Consider the following 24,314-nt stretch of genomic DNA (forward strand, 5'->3'; position numbering starts at 1 on the left):
GGAGGCCAAAAACTTCAAGCCCTTCTTTAGATACGTGAAAGGGAAAAAACCTGCAAAAGAGGCAGTGGGACCCCTGGACGACAAGGGAAGAAAAGGGTACATCAAGGAAGATAAACAAATCGCAGACAAACTAAATTCCTTCTTTGCGTCCGTTTTTACGAAGGAGGACACCTCAACAATACCTGAAGCGGAGAAAGTGTTTGCAGGAGAAATAGAAGACAGCCTCACCACAGTTGAAGTGGACTTAGCCCAGATATACTATCAGATCGACAAACTTAAAAGTGACAAATCACCTGGACCGGATGAAATTCACCCGAGAGTCTTGAAGGAATTGAAGATTGAAATTGGAGAGTTATTGCAAAAACTTGCAAACCTGTCAATCAGAACTGGTCAGATACCAGACGACTGGAGGAAAGCGAACGTCACGCCAATTTTCAAAAAAGGATCGAGAGGAGAACCGGGCAACTATAGACCTGTGAGTCTTACGTCTGTCCCCGGCAAGATGATTGAATCACTGATCAAGGATAGCATAGTTCAGCACTTGGACACACACGACTTGATGAAACCCAGTCAACATGGATTCAGGAAAGGGAAATCGTGTCTGACGAATTTACTCCAATTCTTTGAGACCGTGAACGAGCAAATTGATAGTGGAAAGCCGGTGGACATAATATACTTGGACTTCCAGAAAGCATTTGACAAAGTTCCACACGAAAGACTTCTCAGGAAGCTACAAAGCCATGGCATAGAGGGAGATATACAAAGATGGATAGGCAAATGGCTGGAAAACCGAAAGCAGAGAGTGGGCATAAATGGGAAGTTCTCCGACTGGGAGAGAGTGACTAGTGGTGTGCCCCAGGGCTCGGTACTTGGGCCGATCCTTTTTAATATTTATATCAATGACCTGGAAAACGGAACATCCAGTGAGATCATCAAGTTTGCAGACGACACAAAACTCTGCCGGGCAATCAGATCGCAGGAGGACAGTGAGGAACTCCAGAGCGATTTGTGTCGGTTACAAAAATGGGCGGAGAAATGGCAGATGAAGTTCAACGTGGAGAAATGCAAGGTAATGCATTTAGGCAGTAAAAATAAGGAATACGAGTACAGAATGTCAGGTGCAACTCTGGGGAAAAGTGAACAAGAAAGAGATCTGGGTGTACTGATAGATAGGACCCTGAAGCCGTCGGCACAATGCGTGGCAGCGGCAAATAAGGCAAATAGAATGTTGGGCATGATAAAGAAAGGAATCTCGAGTAGATCGGAGAAAGTTATAATGCCGCTTTATAGGGCAATGGTCAGACCCCACTTGGAATACTGCGTCCAACATTGGTCTCCCTACCTAAAGAAGGATATAAAACTGCTGGAGAGGGTGCAGAGACGAGCAACTAAACTAGTGAAGGGTATGGAGAAACTGGAATATGAGGATCGACTTAAAACACTGGGATTGTTCTCCCTTGAGAAAAGGAGACTGCGTGGGGATATGATCGAGACCTTCAAAATACTGAAAGGAATTGACAAAATAGAGCAGAGAAGATTATTTACAATGTCCAATTTGACACGGACAAGAGGACATGAAATGAAGCTAAGGGGGGGCAAGTTCAGGACTAATGTCAGGAAGTTCTGCTTCACACAGAGAGTGGTTGACATCTGGAATACTCTCCCAGGGGAGATTATTGCGGAATCGACAGTCCTAGGTTTCAAAAGCAAACTAGATGCATATCTCCTTGAGATAGGCATATAAAGATATGGTTGGCTATAAAATAAGCCAGGTGAATACCTAGCAGGGCCTCCGCGTGTGCGGATCGCCGGACTTGATGGACCGAAGGTCTGATCCGGAGATGGCGCTTCTTATGTTCTTATGTTCTTATGTTCTTATTGTGGTTGTCCTTATATGGCATAGGGGTATAATCTTTCATTTGTTTGTCAACTTATACCCGAATATCTTTAAAACATTGAAGTTGTCTTTTGGTTGTCCTGATACAATACATTGGTCTAGCTTTTAAATTCCTTATTAATTTAAATTGATTGATAATATACTGATTGTTTTAATCATTGATATTTTTAATATATATATATATATTTTAATATATTTTTTAATATAATTTTAAATTAAATTTTATATTTATTATAGACTGTGATCTTTTTTGATAATATTTACCAACATTAAATTTTGTATTTTATAAATGTGGTATTTTTATATGCCTTGCTGTTTCTGATTAATAATATTTCTGCTTATTCTTATTCTTGTTTTTAATAATTATTATATGTTTATGTATGATTATATGTTTTATTAATGTTTCTGTATGACTTACATGTACATGTCGGGTCGAGTTACTTTGGATGAATAAAAGATCGATCAGATGAGTTGAAAGACACTTTTATTTGTGCACCTTTCTGATTGGACAATTCCACCCAGTTTTGCTACTTTGTACTTTTGTGGATTTTGTTTCCCCTGTTTTTTGTGCTATAACATATGTGCGCATCTGCAACACACATCCCTGTCCCGCCCCCGTGTACATTCCCATTGTAGTTGTGTCCAGATTCTATAATTTGACATAAGGACAGGTTATACACCCAATTAGATAAGAGCTGATGATTTTTGTTTATAATATTGATGAATATACACTGGTGAATGGAACAGTAATGCTTAGTTTTTCCCATCCCCGACCCCGATGAACGTTTTGAAACGCGTCGGCCTGGGGCGCTGCTGCACATCAAGCTAAGCCTTTAGATAGATCATAATATTTGAAATATGGGTTGCGCAAATAAACAAAAATGGCAAAAACAAGAGTGGAATAAAAGCATAAGTACAATCAAAAGTCAAATAAGAATAAATTACCGGGATCGACGACGACTGTGGCCAGATTGAGTTATGTTATTCTTTCGACGGTCTGATGATCTTAGGTATTTAGAGAGAGTGTATTATATACCTGCGTTCTGCTATTATAAAGAATCATTGTAGCATTCTAGAAAATCTTGTTATTCATTATATGTACTAGTACAGATTCTATAAAGTCATGTACCAAGATTTCCGACTAGCATGTAAATGTGGGCATGTAAGTTAGAGAACAGTGCTAGTTGTGCACCCAACTCTTAACTATTACATTAGCATTTATGTATCGCTAATTTACCCTAAAGAAGTTTAATGCAATTTACAATTTAGAAGAGCTTGGCTATGTCCAGAATTTACATTATTTCATGAGGGATTCATGACATAGATATCTTGGTTTGCATTCATAGTATATGGTTTGGAGAGAAGATTGGCCATATCTGGTGTTGTAATCTTGACATTACGGGTTCTGGTACGAGTGTCGCTTTCCTGGTTTGTGGGGTGATGGGTATGTAGAGAGTAGGGAGCGACACAGGGACAAAGATTCATCTCCATCCCCTTACTGTCTTTGCATTTTCATTTCCATCCCCTTATCGTCCCTAAAGCTCCTCTGGAGAGACTTTCAAATAGAACAGAGGCATCGGAGCCGGTAAGCATGGGGAAAAAAACCATTTAAATGCATGCCTCACACAAATATGAGCAGCTAGTTTATAGAAATGCCCTTCACATGTCCGAACCTGCAGTTTTTCTTTGCTGTAACACACATTATCCATAGGGTAAATCTAAGCCATCCAAGGATACTAAAACCCATCTTGTGATGAATCTGTTCTGTATGTGGAAATAGAGGGGGCTGACACAGCTTGAGACCTCCCTATGCGACACGACTGAAAGTGCAATCCAACCCAAGGAATTATGTAGGAAATTTGATTGTACAGTATTCTCTATTTCATATTTTGGAATATAGCCCAGTCTCCTCTCCAAAGCTAGAGAGATATGAGTAAACACTGATTGCACCTGGGAAGGAGCAGAAAAGGAAAGAAACTAGATTGATATGAAATCTTTGTGGATTGTGTCTAAGACGTGAAATCCAGTCCTTTCAATCTGGTCCTTTTCACTAACACAAAATGCATCATTACAGAAAAGAAACATTGACTGAACCCCCTCAACTCCTCCAGTGCAGTTTTCCACTGAATTGAAAATGCTGAGGAGTTGCTGGACCGCGCTGACGTTAAACCCTTGTTCCATCCTCCTACCCTTAATCTGCTTGTATCACTGTCTGGCAAGAATTAGCATTCTATGCTTGTCAAATATGGAACTCAGAAGAACAAAACCAGGCTCAGGGTTGCTTTGCTTATTTCAAGCCTTTCAAAAGCTCTTCGGGTTCTTAACTCGTCAGACATAAGCACCCAGAGGGTGACAATCCTCCTATTTATTGCATAATCTCCTGCCTAAAAACAAGCAAACACATCCGAGAGGCTCTGGAACCCAAAGTACATTATCATTCTCTGCAGATTTTGATCCAAACAAGGTTCAGCAACACTGGGACAATGCACTGCACTAAAATTGCCAGGCAGAAAACAAACAAAAGGAGAAAACTCTGAAAATTAGAAACTGCAAAAGGAAAAGGTCTTGATGTTAGTATAACCCAGGAGGAAGGAGAAAAAAAAAAAAAAAAGGAAAGAGAGAAGAGAAGGGTTTTTAGGATATCCACAACGAACATGCATGAGACATTTCCATACAACTGAGACTCAATTTATGTATATTAATTGCAGACACTCAAAAACCCAATTGGCTGTAGGGTCACCAGGATGCTTTTGGAAGCTCTGGTTTACATCTCTCAAGAACGCACTGTCCTCCAAATTCTGTATATGGCGCCCAAAGTTGTGTGCGTACATCAGTGTGCATAGCTGATGTGCATGCACCACTTAATTGGCCTAATCAGTGCTGATAACTGGCAATTAACACCTTGTAATTGACGTTAATTGGGAATAATTGAAAGTTACATGCGCAACTCAGAAAGCGCAATTCTGTTATAAAATGCAGCAGCTGCGGTACATAAATTTGAAAAGGGGGCATGGTAAGATTGGGGCATTCCTAAAAGTTAGGTGCATTGTTATAGAATACGCCCGATCTGCGCACAACTTAGGCACAGGCTTTTAGGCCTGGTTTTAGCTGGCCTAAATGAGTGTGCCTAACTTATGCATTGCACACAGGCGCCAAGTGCAACTCTATAAAAAAGGTACACACACCTTGTAGAATTGTGCTAAACGTCACTCTAGTAGGTGCTGATTTTTTTTTTTTAAGCGTCACATACGAGTACAATGAAATTTTGGGTTGCTAGGGTCACAGAGGCATACCACGACTCACATTGGCTCCCAATACAAGCGAGAGTACACTTCAAATTGTACTGCCTACTATTTAAAGCAATAAACGGAGACATCCCAGCCTATTGGAACAAATGACTAATTCAATCCACCTCAACCAGACATAGGAGAACCCACGCACCATTCACACACCCTCCAACCAAAAATGTCAAACGAAAAAAACTATACAACGTCTTAGCCACTCGAGCTGCAACACTTTGACATCCAACTCTACAATCTATTGACCTCGACCACAGACTACAAAACTTTCAAAAAAGAAATAAAAACTCTTCTATTCAAAAAAAAACACATAAAACCGAACTAACACAGTCAGAACTACCCCAAGCAACACCTGCAATGACTCCTTATGTACTTCTAATATCATGACAATTCAGATATAATCCTTAGCAACTTAAAGAAATGCACTAACTACTCCCAACACACTTCTAATGTCTTGACAATTCATTTGTAATCCGCCTTGAACCGCAAGGTAATGGCGGAATAGAAATCATTAATATAATGTAATATAATGTTTTTTGATTGCTTGAAAGCAATGGAGTTAATTGCCTGATAGTATCAAGAGTTCATAAGAAAGTTTAACTTTTCACTTTTTTTTTTTTGGGGGGGGGATGACAAGCACATATTAAGGACCCGATCTGGAAGCAGTATTGCGCTTTGATTGGATGGACAAGCATTTCAGGTAAGTGTTTTTCACTTTTTGAACTATAGAAATTCTGGTTTTGTTTGTTATTAACATCAGGTGGGAGCACAATTGTGCGATGATGGTTTCCCTTGTTCCAATATTAGGTCCAAAGTTTTTACTTATGACCTGGTTGAAGCACATTGTACTAAACAAAACAAAATTTTTAAGCAGAAGTTTGATATTGTTTGTTGCATTGCTTGTGAATTCAGCAATATTTGGATTTAAAGTTTTAAATGATACAGTTTAGGGCTCCTTTTACGAAGATGCGTAGGGGCCTTAACACGCAAAATAGCACGCGCTAAAATGCCCCGCACACTAGCTGCTACCACCTCCTTTTGAGCAGGCGGTAGATTTTCGGCTAACACGCAAAAAAGGAGCCCTTAGTGAATATAAGTTATTACTATATTCAGCATTTGGAGGATATAATGAACTTTTTCTATTACAACTATGGAGTTCCTTTCATTGTCTTATAATTGATCGTACACCACCTTGACTTCTTTTCCAAAAAACAGGCAGTATAGAAAACTCCAATAAATCATAAACAATAAGCCACCATGAAATGGCGTTTCGTTAAAGATCACTCAGATCAATCCAGTCAGACTGCAGCCAATTCAGATCAATTAATACAATTTACTTCCATATAGACACAGCAAACTCAGGAACCACAACGGGGCCTCTGGCTATCAAGAAATAAAAAGGGAGGCAAGGTTTTACAAGATTACAAGAGATGTCGAGGGGTAAAACCACATAAGAAAGAAGACACGCTGAATGATTCAAATAAGTACATTTAAATAAATGTTTAATGTATTGAAATATGTTTAAGTACATACATCAAAAATAAATACAAAATTTAAAATATTTACCACATCAGACATGACCATGTATCGGCTTTAACCTGCATCAGGATAAAATTTAATGTACAATCCAAGTAATGAAACCTATCACAAAAGAGAGCTTCCTAAACGGTGGGTCAGACTCCAAATGGGGTCATGAAGACTACGGGATCCCCATCGGTGTATCATTATACTTCACCTCCAGGGGTCACACCATTTTATTTGGCCACTCTCATGGGGGGGGGGGGGGGGTGTCACACCTGCAAAAAGATTGTCAAGGATGGACTTGTAACAACCCTTACGTCTGGAAGAGAGTCTATCAAGGTACTCCCTTCTGGAGGTTGCTTATCATCCTGCTCATTAGACACCATATAATATGCTAACACTTCCATTAGCTGCCTGGGGCATTATATATACCTGGAGCAATGAGGGACTTGTCCAGGATCACACGGAGCAGCGTAGGTTTGAACCCACAGCCACAGGATGCTAAGGCGGCAGCTCTAACCACTGCACCACATTCTCAGCCATAGTATGGTTAAAGATAGCATCCGCTATAATAAAATCCATAGCACACATGCACACTTCAAACTCCGTGCATCAGTGCTTTGTGCCTCCGTATGCGCAGTACAATAAATTTGCTTGCCGCCAATCACCCGTGTCTGCCTCAGCTGATTTTCTGTCCTGATGTTTGATGCTGGCTGACTTCCTGCCTTCTGCCTACGCTGCCGGGACACCTCATCTTCTCACCCCCGGACTAGCAACAGCAGCAGCCGCGGGGCCTCTGCTAGGCCGGCCCACTTGGATAATGCGAGGTGAGCCGGCCTAGCAAAAGCCCCGAGGCTGCCCGGGCTAGTGGATGGTGGACAGGGGGAGCAGGGAAGGGAGAAGGGCTGCTGAGTGAGAGAGAAAGAGAAAGAGAAAGAGAAAGAGAGAGAGAGAAGAAAGAAAGAAAGAGAAAGAGAGAGAAAAAGAAAGAGAGAAAGAGAAAGAGAGAGAGAGGAGAGAGAAAAAGAAAGAGAAAGAGAAAGAGAGAGAGAAAGAGAAAGAGAGAGAGAGGAGAGAGAAAGAGAGAGAGAGAGAGGAGAGAGAAAGAAAGAAAGAGAGAGAGAGAGAGAGAGAGAGAGAGAGAGGAGAGAGAAAGAAAGAAAGAGAAAGAAAGAAAGAGAGAAAGAGCTCAGCGCCCCATTGTGCTAAAAGTTTACACATCTATTCTAGCACCAGTTAATGTAATGGGCTTAAACACTAGTGGCAAATATTGACAAAGATGGCAAAACAGTTACAGCATGGTAAAAACATAATATGACAAAACATGGTATTGTGAGTCCCAGGCCAGAATGTTATTTTGCGCATAAGTATCAACCTCACAAAATTTTATATTTATGAAATTTTTGTGATGCTATTTCTGCAGAGAACCACATTCTCCAGGTATGTGCTGGCCATTTTTTTTTTCATTGGACTTGCGCACAGTGAAGTCACCCTCAGGGCTGGCTCAAGGGCCTGTGACACCCAGAGCCAACTGTTGATTTGGTGTCCCTCCCCCATTCACAATCTGATATCTCTTCTTTCACTCTTCCCTCCCTCCACCCCCCCCACCCCCCCGGCCTGTGATCTGGTATCTTCCTGTCTCTTTCTCAAATGCCCCCTCCTGTTCCCTTCTGCTGTACCAGGTGAGACATTGGCTCTGGATACTGGTGATAAAAGGTGCCATAATCCCAGACCAGCATCTGTCCCTCAGAGTATGAAAGTAGACTGAACTGGGATTGTGGTGCTCTTTATTATCAGTGCCTCACCTGGCCCATAGGTTGAGCCGGCCCTGACCACCCTTACCATAGAACCTTTGTACACTTCATCCTATGCCCTCTGCAATGAGAGGGCATAGGATGAAGTTACGAGGTGATAGGCTCTGGAGTAATCCGAGGAAATACTTTTTTACGGAAAGGGTGGTAGATGCGTGGAACAGTCTCCCGGAAGAGGTGGTGGAAACAGAGACTGTGTCTGAATTCAAGAGGGCCTGGGATAGGCACGTGGGATCTCTCAGAGAGAGGAGGAGATAGTGGATGCTGTGGATGGGCAGCTCTATGACCTCACAATGCAGGTGCACAGAGCCTTAGCCTATAGGAAGAGGAGATGCAAATGTTAAGAACCTTAGCCAATAGGGAGAGGAGGAGATAATGGTTACTGCAGATGGGCAGACTAGATGGGCCGTTTGGCCTTTATCTGCCGTCATGTTTCTATGTATCTATGTGTCCAGCAGACTTCTGCTGATTAGTCTGTGCATCTTGAATTTGCATCTCGTTAGCTTTACTGCATCATCACAGAATATTTTCTTGTTAATCCTGTGGTAGAAGCCATGCACTCATCCACTGACCCAGAGCTCTACCATACTTACATTTACCAGCAGGGAACGGTCTGACTTTGATCTGCTAGCTCTTCACATTGTAGGAGCTGTGAAAAGGTATTTAGTATTTGTTCGGTTTGGTGAATTCAGGTTTGTTAAATGTATATTATGAGTGCAAGTTGTGTTTATTTCAGTTTATTCATTTTTTTTGAGTCCCCTCCTGATGAAGTGTGCAGTAGGCGAAACTCAAGTGTGTGGGTGGGTGACTTGATAAGAGCCATTTCGGGAGTTATTTTCATAACAATATTTGCAAGGGTGTGCCGATGACACAGTGCTGTGTCATGGACATTTAGATGAGTTCAAACCTTCTTGATGTTGTTTACTAACACATAATAATTATCAGCTGGCGGTTTGGACAGTGTGTGCTATGATGGTTCCATCGGCAACCTTTGCTTTGTTCACTAAACACTAAGCACTCTGGTTGTGGGTCTCAGCACTTCGCATCACAATTTTAAGATGTTTTAGACTGTTTAGTTGTTTGCTATGATCTGTGATTAAATTGTGAGGTAATATTATAGTGCACATAGAGAGTGTAAGCCCTGGCACTTCATAAGACTACGAGTGTGTCTCTGTGCTGGGGAAAGAGAATCGCTGTCTTTAATAGTGTAAAGATTTCCAGTTTAGCTCCCTGGACCATTTTGTTCTTTTTTTGTATTGGAGCACCAATTATGCTAACAGTAAGGATGAGAGAGGGAAGGCTGCTGAGATCAGACAAAGAAAACCATGTCTCTGATCATCCTATATCTGCCATTATTGCATCCCCACAAAGAATACTGCGTGCTGACAGCACCGAGGCACTGCCTCTGACCCAGAGAAAATATTCAGAGCTGTTCAGTGCTTCAATTTCTTAACAGTAAGCCGGGTCATTCTACTCTCTATACATATAGAACAGAGACACACACAAATACTCCGCTGTACAGATACACACAGACAAATACATGCATGAAACACAGCCAGGACCAGGGACAGAGCACATCCTAGCAATAAATATCTTTATTTCATTTAATGACACATACACTACATTATTCATTACAGTTCAATGTGGCTTGCAATTAAGATCAATGTTAAAAATAAATAGAAATTGCATGTCGATCTTCCTAAACAAGAAAGTTTTTAACATTTCCCCCACACCTTCTCCTTTTACAAAGCTACATTAGCCTTTTTTTTTTTTTTTTTAAATCGCCGGTCATGGCAGTATTAGCTCCGATGCTCATAGAATTCATATGAGTGTCGGAACTAATACTGCCGCAGCCGGTGATAAAAAATTTAAAAAAAAAAAAAAAAGCGTCTAAGAGGAGCCCTTTGTGAAGAATTAGGTGATTTTCCTGATCACCAGAGGAAGGGAGTTCCACCTTTTGGTTCTATGATACACAAAGCCAGCAGAATAACTACCGTACTACTATTAATTATTTCTATGGTGCTACCAGACATATTCAGCGCTGTACAGGGTCATAAAGAAGACGGTCCCTGCTCAAAAGAGCTTACAATCTAGACAGATAAACAGGATGTCATGGATACAGTTAAGGGGTGGGCAGTGGGAGTAGGGTTAATGATTGAAGGCTGGATCAAAAAGATGGGTTTTCTGTCTGCTTTTCAACAAGGGAAGGGGCTTGGCAGACAAACTCGGGTAATTTATTCCAGGCATAGGGGGCAGCTAGATGAAAGGAACCAAGTCTGGAATTGGCAGTGGAGGAGATTATACACAATTTTTTTTTACATTTGGAATAAAGAAATATTCCCTAGAATCCATTATAGTATTACGTGTAGGAAGCTCCACGAGACCCTGCATATAACCCTGGAGCAGTGTCATTTATTATCTGATGAATTAGTACACATAATTTAAAAATATAGAATGTGCTTTTATTGGCAACCAGTATAATGCTTGTATTAACAGAGACGCCCTTTCATATCTCTAAACTTTATAGATCAAATATGCCACAGTGTTCTGTTCTGCATCTATTCTTATCTCCCCTCTTTTTTCAACCTTTCAAAGTCCTTTAGATCATTGTAGTCTTATTAGAATGTTTATTTTCTTATTTTTCTCATCTATTCTCTATTTTATTTCTTCATTACTCTACTAATTGTCATTTTTCCAGGTACTTTAGTTAGATTGTGAGCCTTCGGGACAGTAAGGGAATTTCTAAGTACCTATTTTACTTATAATTTTAATGTACCCTATTGTTTATTTTTCTGTAAACCGCTTAGAATCCTAACGTAGTTTAGCGGTATATAAGAAATAAATTACATTACATTACATTGCAAAGCTTCTGTAATACCACGTCCGTACAACCAATGCATATAGCACTACAGTAATTAACCTGAGCCAGTACTTAAGACTGAACAAAAAATATCTCAGTGGGAAAAAAAAGCTCCAATTCTTTTCAATTTCCATAATATCCTAAACACTCTAGTAATTACTGCTAATACTTGCTGTTCAGGCATTGGGTCTTGTATACTGCCTTTTGTTTTACAACCACATTCAAAGCAGTTTACATTCAGGTACTTCAAGTATTTTTGCTATCTGTCCTGGTGGGCTCACAATCTAACATGCCTGGGGCAATTAAGTGACTTGCCTAGGACCACAGGGAGCAGCATGGGGTTTGAACCTTCAATCTTAGGGTGCTGAGGCTGTAGCTTTAACCACTGTGCCACACTCTTCCCATTCTCTTCTTGCTTGGGCTGAGAACTTTTCAGTGGCCCCTTGGCCTAAGAGCCAACCTCATCGGTGATATCATAATGGCTTGCTTTCCCTATACTTGTGCCCATTTACCTGTAGATCGCGGAGGGGTCAGAGGTAGATCGCCAGCCCCACTTGGCTCCATCTCTCCAGCAGCTCGCCCCGTCACTAGGAGAGAGCTCGTGATGGCAGGTCGTCTGCCGAGGGCTTGCTGCCACTGCTGATCCTTTGCCTGTCTTTTTTCCCTGCCTGCGGGAATCTTGCTTGTGGGTGTATTGGGAGCGCTTGTTGTTTTCATGCCAATAGTTTGTGGGTACCCCAGGGGGCTGTCGTGATGATATGCCCCAGGCCCGGCGTCATACCTGGTCTCCTGCCTCTCAGAATCATCCATTCCTGTCCCCACCCCAACGCCCCTTAGAAGTGTGTTATATACCGGGCAATATCCATTCGCCCGGGCTTTACCTGAATACACTTTCCATATTAGTTGTGTCGTGTGCTGGTCATTGGTCGCTTTATAGTTCGCTTTCATTAAACATTTTCGGGCAGACACAACAAAGTGGCAAGAATTTAGTGATTTTGGTGGGCTTTTCCAATTTTGTTCTAACTTGCTTATGCCTTCGAATTGGTTCAAATCACTGTCACTTTTGCTTGCCTCTGCAATTTTATTTTGCCTTGCCTTTGTGTTGATTCTACACTGTGTGCAGAATTTATTAAATCGTGTATGGTAGTATTTGAACTTGATTGGTGGTATTTGATTTTATCTGGTTTGCTGGACAGGTGTTTTGAGTTTTTTTGATGATTGTTTGGTGGTATTTGATTATTGGTGCCAGTATGATGAATTCTTATTTTTACTTTTAGAACTGCATGTGTGGTTTTGGCATCTCCAGTCCTTGTATTGCACATCATCCAGAGATCTTTAGTTCCTGTTGATCTTTAATACTTTGGGATAGTGACAGTTTTGGATCAGATTCAGCCAGTGTTTATACTAATAGCAAATTTGGCCTTCTTATATCCAGCCACCCCCGTATAATGAAGATGTGTGTTCCAAAGAAGAGCACAACCTAGCACTTTCATGATGAATGGGAAAAAGACTACTTCTTCATCATGATGAAAGACAAGTGTTGTTGCCTAATTTGTAATGCCCCAGTATCCTTGCCCAAAAAGGGTAATCTGGAACGTCATTATAAGGCTCTGCATAGCAATAAGTTTGATGCTGATTTTCCACCCAAAATTGAAATTTGTAAACTGAAGCTTGAAATTGGCTACTCAGCAACAGTCGATGGCGAAGCCAAGGTCACATTTGGTCAATGCAACCATAGCATCCTTCAAAGTCAGCACCCTGATTGCAAAGAAATGCAAACCTTTCACTGAAGGGGAATTTGTAAAATATTGTTTTCTTGAAGCAGCTGCCAATCTTTATGAAGGATTTAACAATAAGAAAGATCATAGCTGCTATTCAAGATGTACAATTGTCAAGAAACACCGTCATGCAGTGAATAGAAAAGATATGTGGAGACACAACTGAACAATTGTTGGAGGATGTTTCAAATTGTGTTGCTTTCTCACTCCAACTGGATGAATCTACAGACTTAAATAAGAGACTTAGCCCATTTACTAGTCTTTATCCGGATGGTTTTTGAAGACTTCAGTGTTAAAGAACTACTTGGAATGATTTCTTTAAAAGGTAGAACTACCAGTCAGGAAATATTCCATTTTTTCCATTCTTTTGTGACAAAGTGTAATCTTCCATTGCGTAGACTTGTTTCCATCACTACTGATGGAGCAAGAGCAATGACAGGTGAGGTTAAGGGTTTCATAGCCCTCTGTAGACAGCATGACAACTTCCCAGATTTCCTCTCTTACCACTGCATCATTCACCAGCAAGTTTTGGCAAGCAAGAGACTCAATACAAAGGCTGTCATGGACATCACTATCAAAATTGTAAATTCAGTTCATGGGAGATCACTTCAAAGATGGCTTTTCAATCTTACTCTTGATGAAGGGGCATCAGAAATCATTTTGCACACAGATGCAAGGTAGCTAAGTAGGCCCAAATTTCTGCAAAGATTTCTTGATTTGCTGAATTAAATAAGAAGGTTTTTGAAGGAGAGAGGAGATGACCAAGCAGAGTTGATAGATGAGGAGTGGTTGTGTGATCTGGCATTTCTCGCTGACTTTATAGGCGAACTAAGTGATATGAACCTTAAACTACAAGGTAAAAACAAATGCATTGGCGAGATGATGAGTACAGTTTCATCCTACAAGAGCAAATTTGAGCTAATGATGGCTGACCTTGCAAACAACACTTTTGATCATTTTCCTAATACGCAGGCCACCTGGGACAATATCCAAATTTTGTTTTTCAGAACAAGAAGTATGTGACAGAAATCTGTTCTGTTATCCAGGAATTTGAAAATAGATTCTGTGACTTCCAAAAACTGGAACAGTTGTGGAGTACTTGTCATACCCATTCAAAGTAGATGTGGACATTAAAGAAACTGCAGCTGCTATCAGTAAAAATTACTCATTGAACAAGCCATCTCTTGAAAATGAAATATTAACCCTTAAAATGACATTTTTCTCAAGACCCGTGCTGAGCAAGAATCGTTTTGGAAGCTAGTGCCTAGAGACAAATTTCCCAACTTGAATAGATGCAGTGAAGCTGTATACTCCTGTTTTGGTTCAACTTATTTCTGCGAATCTGCGTTTTCCCCATCTGAAAATGACAAAGAGTACATGACGTTCCAACATGACAGATGAACATCTCCAGGATTCCCCGAGACTGGCCCTCACGCAATATTCACCCAACTTCAAAAAGCTGGTGCATGAAATGTAGGCTCAGATGTCTCACTAATGAGCAAGAGTGAAATATTAAAGATTGTGCAAGATCAGCCTGGATCAATACTAGACCTAAATTTAACACAAATTACTCAATAAAAGTTAAAGACAGTTAAAGAAAGTTATTACTCAATGAAACTAAGAAAAAAAAAGTACTTTCCATTTCCCCTCACAGTTCTTACTGGATCTTCGTCTCTCTGTTTTGTTTTTTGCTTAACAGCTGATCACATCCAAGTAAATGACAGAAGGTTCAATAAAAATGGGGGGGGGGGGGGAAGAGCAGGAAATCCTCCAACTTTATTGAGTTAAAATATAACTTGAAACTTAATTTTCATGGTGGTAGATCACCGGCACTTTTGGCTGGAAAAAGTAGATCACGACTTCATCTAAGGCAAGGCAGATATTGGGTTGTATCAATAGAAGCTTCGTCATAATGCCATTGTACAGGGCCTGGTGAGACCTCATATGGAGTACTGTGTGCAATTCTGGAGGCCACATTATAGTAAAGATGTGCGCAGAATTGAATTGGTTCAACAGACGGCCACCAGGATGATCTCGGGGCTCAAGGGTCTCTCGTACGAAGAGAGACTGAACAAATTGCAGCTCTACACTCTCGAGGAACGTAGGGAGAGGGGAGACATGATCGAAACATTTAAGTACCTCACGGGACGTGTCGAAGTGGAAGATGATATTTTCTTTCTCAAGGGACCCTCGGCCACAAGAGGGCACCCGCTCAAACTCAGGGGCGGAAAATTTCATGGCGACACCAGAAAGTATTTCTTCACAGAGAGAGTGGTTGATCATTGGAACAAGCTTCCAATGCAGGTGATCGAGGCAGACAGCGTGCCAGACTTTAAGAATAAATGGGATACCCATGTGGGATCCCTACGAGGGTCAAGATAAGGAAATTGGGTCATTAGGGCATAGACAGGGGGGTGGATAAGCAGAGTGGGCAGACTTGATGGGCTGTAGCCCTTTTCTGCCGTCATCTTCTATGTTTCTATGATGGGTCATTTGGCCTTTATCTGCCATCATGTTTCTATAATCAGAAAGTTCTATGACATCACAATGCAGGTGTAAAGAGCCTTAGCCTATAGGAAGAGGAGATGCAAATGTTAAGAGCCTTAGCCAATAGGGAGAGGAGGAGAGAGTGGCTGCTGCAGACCCCAGAAAGTATTTCTTCACAGAGAGAGTGGTTGATCATTGGAACAAGCTTCCAGTGCAGGTGATCGAGGCAGACAGCGTGCCAGACTTTAAGAATAAATGGGATACCCATGTGGGATCCCTACGAGGGTCAAGATAAGGAAATTGGGTCATTAGGGCATAGACAGGGGGTGGGTAAGCAGAGTGGGCAGACTTGATGGGCTGTAGCCCTTTTCTGCCGTCATCTTCTATATTTCTATGTTTCTCATTGAAATGAGAAATGTCAAGAAAAGTATGGACCAACTTTTAAGTTTCATGGCTCAACATCATATTTGTTTAACTTTCTATGCTGTTCTCCCAGGAGAGCTCAGAATGGTTTACATAAATTTTATTCAGGTACTCAAGCATTTGTTCTTGTCTGTCCTGGCAGACTCGCAATCTATCTAATGTACCTGGGGCAATGGGGGGATTAAGGGTCACAGGAAGCAGCATAGGGTTTGATCCATAACCTCAGGGTGATAAGTCTGTAGCTGTAATCACTATGCCACACTCGCCACACTCTGTTCAAATGTTATATGTTGATCGATGATGATCCTAATATTTTTAAAACTATTTTCCATTCTGTTATCAATTTTTAAAAACTACTATAAGAGATAAGACTAAAAGAACTAGTCACAATTAAAAATTTTGTTTTATCCCTATTAAACTTTATCTTAAATGCTGTAGCCCAGGATTCCATAATATCTAATCCTTGCTTTATAATTGCAAAAAAATCCTGTATGTCTTTCACGAAGGAAATATAAATAGTAACATCATCAGAATAGATAAAGGGATTATAACCCTACTCTACCATTTTCCTTCCCAGAAGAGCCATCAAGGTGTTAAATAAGATCGCTAAAACTGGTGAACCTTAAGGGACGCCAAAGTCTGAAATCCACGGAGAAGAAATGGTTCCTGTCATCTTCACCTGATAAGATCTATGCATCAGAAAACCTTTGAACCAGCTATAAACCTCATCTCTGAAGCCAATATTTAGCATTATATCATGATCTACAGTGTCAAAAGCACTTGAAACATCAAATTAAAGCACAAAATCTTCTTTCCTACATTAATTTCCCTTCTAAATATATCTGGACCTGCTGAGCAAAAAGACACTAAAAGTAGGTTGACAAATAACAGAAATAAAGGCTATATAAAAGTTTGGAGGGGCATTTTCATTTCTGAAAGTTTTGTGCACTTTAGGGTCAGTAGAATGGGACACGCAACGTTCACAGCTTTGATGCTTTTCGTGTTCTACAGCCTAAAAACTGCAGGTGCCTTAAGTGAGGTAAGTGATTTCTGGGGTTAAGTACTTTTTTAGATGATCGGGGCTTCTTCTGCTGGCAATGGGGTAGAAGCCAACAGCATAGCGAGAGGGAGTGGTGCCCCTCCCCCCTGCCACGTGCATGTCCCCTTCCCTTCCCCTGTACCTTTTTCATTTTTCAGCTGGGAACAACTTCATGACCTTGCCACCTGCGTCGGCTAGCCCTCCGACGTAAATTCCTAAGTGCGGGGCCTGGAAGCGATGTCGGAGAGAGGCGACACCGATGTGGGCAGCATGTTTGTAATGCTGCTTGCGCAGGGAAAATTAAAAAGGTACAAAGGGGGGAAGGGAGGACGGATACTGGGGCCCCTACCAAGACCATGCCCAGGGCGGCCCGTCCTCCTGCCCCCTTACTATGCCACTGGGGGGAAAGACCTGTTTATTGTATTTTCCATTGTAAAGCGGTATATCAAGCACGCCAAAGAATAAACAAAAATTAATTTGAATTTCCAGAAGCTCTCCTGAACTTCACTAGCAGAACTTGGCCAAGTCTTTGGAGGGCAGAATCTGGGGCCACAAATAGGCAGGAGTGATCCTGCCTGGGTGCAAACGACCTATCCCACACCCCAAGCAATAAGCTCACTCCTGCCAATTGCTTCTTACTAGAATTATCTTTTTTTTTTGGTTAGGGCAAGTACAAGAGCTTGGGATTCAGTGGCAGAACACAGGAAACAAAGCTAGTTACAATTCCAGCAGACAGAGGAGAGAAAGCAGTGCGAGGCATAATCTCTTCCCCACCCCACTCCCATTGCCATAGGAATTCTAGCCCAGTCTCAGTCTCTCACTCTTCCTACAGGCACTAACTTTATTAAACTTTATTTTAATGCCAACAAAAAGTGCAATACAATTTATATATAAATAATGATAATCAACAAAGCACTGATAATCAATCAGTATCTATACAAAAGATAAAAATTCCCTCCCCCATCCATCATTACCATCAGGAATAATACCAAAACAAAAGATATACCCCCTTCCCGCTCCCACCCTCCCTGGATGTGTGGGTGAAAAACAACGGAAAATAAAGATAAAGATAAAGGACAACTATAGCAAATCTACAAAAGACGTCAATGGACCCCTAACTAATTTGAATACCTTATTATGCCAACTCATCTTTTTTTAATAAATAAATACTACATGCTATTAGGAGAACATTTTCTGTTCCTCCTTAGGATTAAGGGAGCTCTGGTAGCTGAGAAAATGACTTTCCTCTGTGTTATCTTGAGATTTCATGTTAATTCCATCAGTGATGAATCAAGGTCACGGTGTTCACTTGCTAAATTAACTGCACTCAGCAGCAGCCTCAAAGTCTGCGTCGTACTAACAACTTCTCAGAGCCTCCTGTCAGCACAGGTTGATCCAGGCCTGGTTTTATTATTATTATAGCTAAAACTCTTTTTATTAAGAGCCCAGGGTTATACAAACACATTATATTCAGGGCAGGATTAACCAATAGGCCAAGTAGGCATGTGCCTGGGGCCCGATGAAGGAGGGCATCAACATTGTTTTTTCCAAAAGGCGATGGGCCCCTCCAGCATCGATTGGCAACTCGGGCCCCCCCCCCCCAATCGACAGAAAGTAAGACAAGCAAGCAACGTGGGTAAGAAAGGCAACAGGAACTGTAATTGTGCAAGCAGTGCTGCTTGCCCAAAGCTTCCCTCTGATGCAGCTTCCTGTTTCCGCCTGGGCGCATGGTGGGGTGGGGCGGTGCAGGGGACCCAGTGTACTTGTGTGCCTAGGGGCCCTTGACGAATTAATCCTGCCCTGATTATATTATCCTATATTACAAATAAGCTGAGATTTTATTCAAAAATCACACCTTAGCATTTTAACACTACAAATCTAAAGGAGGCCAAACATTTTTAAACACCGAGAAGCTCTGCTTTTTTGTTCCAGTTCAAGCTTTTTTGATTAACTTTTAAAAATATAACAAAACATACAGTAATTAACAGTACAAGAAGGACAGATGCCACAGATCAAAGGTATACTTTAGATGGAATTAAAATCACAGTAACTAGAGAATGACGCAGTGACATAATGCATCACTGTTCTCGTTCCGGCAGATAACTGCAGGAAACAATCCCATGTCATTCTTCAGTATCTGTCTCAACCTCAGTCCTTCTATGCCTGCATTCTTCAATACAAGGCTTGAGGGTCAGTGGTTAGAAACATAGAAAAAAGCAGCAGAAAAGGGCTATAGCCCACCAAGTCTGCCCATTCCAAGTATCCCCTCCCCTGAATTTACTCCCTTAAAGATCCCACATGAGTATCCCATTTTTTCTTAAAATCCGTCACGCTGCTGGCCTTTATCACCTGGAGTGGGAGTCTGTTCCAATGATCCACTACTCTTTAGGTGAAGAAGTACTTCCTGGAGTCGCCATGAAACTTCCCTCCCCTGATCTTCAGCGGATGCCCTCTGGTGGTCGAGGGTCCCATGAGCCAGAAGATATCATCTTCTGACTCGATGCGTCCCGTGATGTACTTATATGTTTCAATCATATCTCCCCATTCTCTTCTTTCCTCAAGTGAGTACAGCCGCAATTTTTTAAATCTTTCTTCATACGTGAGATCCTTGAGCCCCAAGACCATCCTGGTGGCCGTTCGCTGAACCGACTCGATCCTCAGCACGTCCTTTCGGTAGTGTGGTCTCCAAAACTGAACACAGTACTCCAAGTGAGGCCTCACCATGGCTCTGTACAACGGCATCATAACTTCAGGTCTCCTGCTGACGAAACCTCTGCGGATACACCCCATCATTTGTCTTGCCCTGGAGGAAGCCTTCTCCACTTGATTGGCAACCTTCATGTCCTCACTAATGATCACCCACACTCCGATTCTTCCCTTTTTCCTTAAAGAATGATATGGAGATGATTTCCTGCAGTTATCCACAGGGATGGGAACGGTGATGAATTATGTCACCATGTCAGTCTCTTACAGCAACCTTCTCATGCTTTCTAGTGAGACATATAACATTCCATCAAGCATTGAATGATATCCTTCCACTTACACAATATAGTCCGCATTGCTATAGCCATAAGTACATCAAACAATCAAGCCCTCCACTTATTAGATGAGATAAAGCAGCTGACCTCCAAATAACTATTTCATAACTCAAAATCCTGGAGGAAAAATCCATAGTCTACTACTGAGACAGACATGGCAGAAGCCAATGCATGCCCAGGATTGGTAGCTTGGAATGTTGCTACTACTTTATTTGGGGTTTTGCCAAGTACTTGTGACCTGGATTAGCCACCAAATTTCTAACACACTAGTAATCTGCTCCTATACTGGAGCCCAAAAATACTTCAAATTCACACAAGCATACAACATATGAGACAAAAGTACCCACAAGACCAACATCTACAGAGCCACCAACAGCCAATTTTGTGACCTTTCAAAGGGGTTCACATAGTCCGATGTGCTATATAATATAAAGACTGTTTGACTGCTGTGGACAACAATGGTCTATAGCAGTGATTCCCAACCCTGTCCTGGAGGAACACCAGGCCAATTGGGTTTTCAGGCTAGCCCTAATGAATATGCATGAAGCAAATTTGCATGCCTATCACTTCCATCATATGCAAATCTCTCTCATGCATATTCATTAGGGCTAGCCTGAAAACCCGATTGGCCTGGTGTTCCTCCAGGACAGGGTTGGGAATCACTGGTCTATAGAAAGGCCCCACTCGAAATTGTACTTCCAAATCCTCTTAAGAGCATCACATGAATATCCCCAACTGAGTTTTGCCCTCTTATGAATAGTAGATGCCTTCTTAGATGAGTCTACAAGAACAACACAAAAATCACTTAACTCAGAGGTCAGGCTCAGGGACTGAACTACTTTCAAACACTATAAACAGAACCTCAGTGAGAGCCACTGATAATAATGCTTACACTGAATTTACTCTCAAGTACTTCAAATGGCTTAAATTCATCACAGTATAAAACTGGTATACATTAAGACTGCCAACTGGATCCAGTCCTGAGTTTACCCAGTGCATACTGGGACTTGTAGTTTAGTTTTTCTTAGGATTACAGTTAGGAAATCAAAACTATAAGCCCATGCATACAACAGGGTAAACCCGAGATAGTATCAACCCTGTCCTGTGAAACAGCATCCAGAAGTTTCATTCCCTACATTTCACTCCTGGAATTTTTGCCCCCACACATTTCACCCCCAGCATTCACTGCTGTACTAAACTGCAATATCATAGTTACTGATCCAGAATTGATCTGTCATTTTGCAAATGTTTGTTCATCTGAACATGCTATTGTAATCTTTGTTCACTTGACCCAGAATTTTTGACCCATTCATAATAAGGCCACAAAGAAAATTTTTTTTTTTTTTAATATCTTGGGGGGGGGGGGGTTGGAGGGCATTGCCCCCCCCCCCCCCTTTCAGGACAAGAGGGGTGCACTGGTAATGCTGCAATGGGGAAGGTAGGGAAGAGAATCAGATTCATCATCAACAGTTCATCGTGCTGAAATGGCCGCAATAAAACTGTCCTCAACTCTCAGAATGGGACGATTCATCGCAGCCACATTCACTTCTCTTGTTGCTTTGACTTTTTACTCGATTGTTTTGTGTTTATGATGTATTTTTTACGTTTACAATTTTGTTACTTGATTTTAGACTTTTTGATGAAAAATAAAATTTCATTGTGGTCTTTTGAATGGGTCAAAAATACTGCAATATAGCAAAAGATCTGAAATGCACACAATGAAAAAAAGAAAAAGCTGTGTAGCCATAAAAATTTACTCGAGTGGCATATTCAATGGGTTATTCAAATGAGCAAGGCCAACCAAAATGGTAATGATGATAATGCTTAATGATCATGAAATTGCAATTTTGTACTGCAGTGAATGTTTGGGGTGAATGTTCCTGGAGGAGAAATGTGTGGGTCGAAAATTCCAGGGATTAAATGTGTGTGTGTGTGGGGGGGAGGGGGGAAACTTCCTACAACCCTATGATTCTGAATCCAGCTGGCAGCTTTAGTGCACACACCAAATACCCCTATCCCACCATTCACCCTAACTAAACACTTTAGAGTCAACATATACCTGGCAGCACTCAGCATTTTGCTTAGAGAATAACACAGGGACAGAATTTATCCTCGTTTCTATCTCTGCGGTTAACTGCAGGAAACCATCCCCATGTCATTGTTTAAGGAGAGAGAGGGAAGAATGAGAGTATGAATGGGTACAGTCACAGACACTCAAGCCTTAAATTGAAGAACACTTGTGTAGAAGGACCGAGGTCGAGATAGACGCTAAAGAATGACATGGGATGGTTTCTAATCTAATCTAATCTAATCCTTAGGTTTGTATACCGCATCATCTCCACGTGGTTATCTGCGGGGAAGGAGACTGAGACAAATTCTTTCACCATGTCATTCTCTAGTTTTGCTCAGTCGGTGAGGTTATGCCAGAAATTCAACTCTAGGCCACGTCCAGGTTCTGGCATTGAATTTTCAGATTTATAGAACCATCTACATCAATGGGTCTTAAACCTGTCCTGGGGGACCATCAACCAGTCAGGTTTTCAGGATATCCTTAATGAATATTGTGACCGGGTAAGGCCTGGACTGGATTACCGGAGTCCTGACCCGGATCATCCAAACCTCAGCCAAGTGGTTGAATGAGGGATGGAGAGTGTCTACATCACAATGAAAATAAAGGAAAAGTGTTCAGTGTGACTTACCATATTTTCTTCTTTACTATGGTGCTATGCAAAACAAACACAAAGCTTTCATTGGTGGCTAAACAGCCTGTTAGCCCACCATGCTTCATCAGCTTTACAGTTCCAAACAATCTAGCAATTTTTCCACAGCTTGTCTCTGGAGCAATTCTCAGGGTGCAAACAGCTTTATCACCCCGAGCATGGGATTCTTCCTATTCTTAAAAGATCTGGGATGTTTAGATCCCCTGCCCAAACAATCCCAACTGAGGCCAATCAAAGCTCCACAAAAAAGTGCTTTCATCAAGCCAATCTTTAAATCACAAAAACAAAAGCCAGACTTTCAAGTTTAAAGTCCTGGAACCTGCTTCCACTGCTCAGCCAGGTTCTCCCACAGTACTCTTGTGTTTATGCAAATTCAGAAGTAGTTATTCCAACTCTTCTTTTCCCTTTAATTCAATCAGAAGTAGTGATACTTAACTCTTCTGTTATCATGGTTTGTGAGGCAACACCACCTTATCAGAAACAGCATTTTTTTTTTCACTTTCCCCAGTTTTACTCTATAATCATGTCTTCAAATAAACATGACTCCTCAGGCTCCATTTCAATATCAGCTACACACATTTCTTCTGGCATTTCTATATCAAATTCATCATTACCTTCAGAAGAGTGCTTAAAGGTTTCAGTCCTGAGGCTTTCTCCTTGTTTTCTGTGGGGAATGCTGGTTTCTCTCCTCTGAACCCTGGCTTGCACAGGTCTGCCTCTTTCTAAGATTCAGGTAGGCTGAATGTTTGTGGCTGCCTCCACTACTTAGAGACCACACCCTTTTCTCTAACCCTGGGCTGATTTCAGCTGTGTTTCTCTGGCTCTTTGCTGCTCAGCCTGGGTAGCTTCCCTGCTGATTAGCCCCCCCCCCCCCAGGCTGACTGCAGGAGTTAATCCACTTTTGGATTTTGCTTCCTCCTGTCTAGTGCCTGCTGGGACTTGTAGTTCCTTGCTTTCAGCAGTTCCCAAACTAGAGCTAGGCAAGTATAATCAGGTCAAGTTAGGGCTACCTTTCACTTGTGGTATATTCTGCAGGGCTGTTTCCCTAACCTGCCTGCCTCTAAGAGCAGGTCTTAGAACCCTGCAGGGTTTCTTCTGTCATGACAGGGCTGTCACAATATGCATGATGCACATTTGCATGCCTGTCACCTCTATTATATGCAAATGTGCATCATGCAAAGTGTTGGGATGCAGTTAGTGTTGTGGAGGGGCATTTTTGATAGGACATCTAAGTCCGACTTTGAACATTTCCTGTAAGACCTCCAAAGTTGGAAGAAGAAAAACAGCCATTTTTGAAACCAGCAAATCTGCTAGACCTCCCAATTTTATTTCTTTTTTAATTGCCAACTTAGATATCTTGGCCACCAGGACGTCCAACTTTAGGACGACCAACTTGCTCACCATTTTGAACACAAAAAACTTCCAAGGTCAAAACATCTAA

The 24,314-nt window shown here is 41.5% G+C and overlaps 1 protein-coding gene across 6 annotated transcripts in view; it reads right to left on the minus strand.

The window, feature by feature from the left end:
* The window catches only part of SEZ6 (seizure related 6 homolog), a 449,183-nt gene extending 425,516 nt beyond the window's left edge, over positions 1–23,667 (minus strand). For 5 of the 6 annotated variants that reach the window (XM_033921141.1, XM_033921145.1, XM_033921140.1 and 2 more), the window contains exon 1: positions 23,488–23,667. The gene's annotated coding sequence lies outside the window, so the exon portion shown is untranslated. Of the gene's footprint in view, positions 1–22,852; positions 23,347–23,487 lie in introns of those variants that run through there. The other variant, XM_033921142.1, reaches the window with a different exon arrangement.
* Positions 23,668–24,314: the final 647 nt, after the last annotated feature.

This window comes from Geotrypetes seraphini, chromosome 15, assembly GCF_902459505.1.
Source record: "Geotrypetes seraphini chromosome 15, aGeoSer1.1, whole genome shotgun sequence".
Taxonomy (NCBI): Eukaryota; Metazoa; Chordata; class Amphibia; order Gymnophiona; family Dermophiidae; genus Geotrypetes; species Geotrypetes seraphini.